The sequence below is a fragment of the Antrostomus carolinensis genome, unplaced genomic scaffold, assembly GCF_000700745.2.
Source record: "Antrostomus carolinensis isolate BGI_N321 unplaced genomic scaffold, ASM70074v2 scaffold1327, whole genome shotgun sequence".
NCBI classification, from domain to species: Eukaryota; Metazoa; Chordata; class Aves; order Caprimulgiformes; family Caprimulgidae; genus Antrostomus; species Antrostomus carolinensis.
This window is the reverse complement of record NW_010326425.1, coordinates 24,710-26,041: the sequence shown is the minus strand read 5'-3', so window position 1 is coordinate 26,041 and position 1,332 is coordinate 24,710.

Sequence of the window (1,332 nt, the reverse complement as noted above, 5' to 3'; positions counted from 1 at the left end):
GTTCACGCAGGGAGGATATTTATAAACCCTCCCAAAATAGTCTGGAAGTCCCTGCAAACCCCAGGGATGGGGAGAACGAGGAGGATGAGGGGGACAAGGAGGATGAGGATGACGAGGATCACTCCTCTACGGGAAGCAAAACCCTTCTGGAGACCCCCAGACCCCCTCTGGAGACCCCCAGACCCCCTCTGGATCCAGGTCAAGGATGTTTAAAATAAATCAGAGCAAAACGTGTTATTTTAAGCTGTGTCCCCTTCAGGATCAATGACGGTGACACCAGCACAAAGCTCTCACCTTCTCCCCTCAACTGAGAATTTTTGGGGAACCTGCTGCAGCCGCAATCCTGAGGCAATGGCTTTGCTGCTCTGAGCTCCTGGGTGTTGGGATGAGAGACTAAGGAGGGAGGAAAAGAAAACCTACCTTTTGGCCAAGTGGATTCAGTGATGCATCATTGGGCTGCTTGGATTCAATGATGCACCAAAAATAAAGCCCAGCTGCAGGCGGTGATGGGGGAACTGGGGGTCCCGTTGCCAGCTCTCCCCGGCACCCCACGGCAGATGCAAAATGGGAATTTTTTAGCCAGAAAAAGCTGTGAATGGCACACAAATGTGCCACAAACCTGCCACAAACGTGCCACAAATGTGCCACAAATACTTTTCTTCACCATCAACCTCTATGTGAGTCGCAGGGGGGTTGTCTCTGCCTGCAGCCGGGCGTTATGGGGAGCAGGGTGGGCACTTTTGGGGACTTTTTCGGTGAGAAGATGATGCTGCACTTCATTTTCCTCACCACGGGATCCCCAGGTGAAGCACAGGCTGGTGTAGGGCTCCTTGCACCCAGGATGGATGTTAGCCAGGTTGCTCAATGTCCCCTCCCTGAGGAAGGTGGCAAAGGGAACAGCCCCATAAAGGTCTCTCCCTGCCCATGGCCACGCTCAGGGGGTGACAAAGCCCCTTTCCCACAGCCAGGCTGGATGGCAGCGAGGTTGCTGGATGCTGGTGACCTCCCCGTGGCCATAAGCCCCACTTTTTAAAGGAAAAAATAATAATAATAGTGCAGCAACACACTCTTCCCAGCCACACAAACGTGTTGTCCTCCCTGGGGTGGACAACATCGCAAGGATGATGCCTGAGAGTGGGGAGAGCAGAACCTGTGTCCCCTGAGGTGGCCGGGTGTCCTCCATGGGACAATGATGGTAGAGTCGGGCATCTCCACCACGACCCACGCTGGATGGTGACGCTGGAGCCCTGCCTGTGCTTTGGGTGGGCAGCTGAGCTCGGCGGATGCCGCTGAAAGGCCCCGGTCACGAGCTCGGCTATCTTTAGCTGAAGG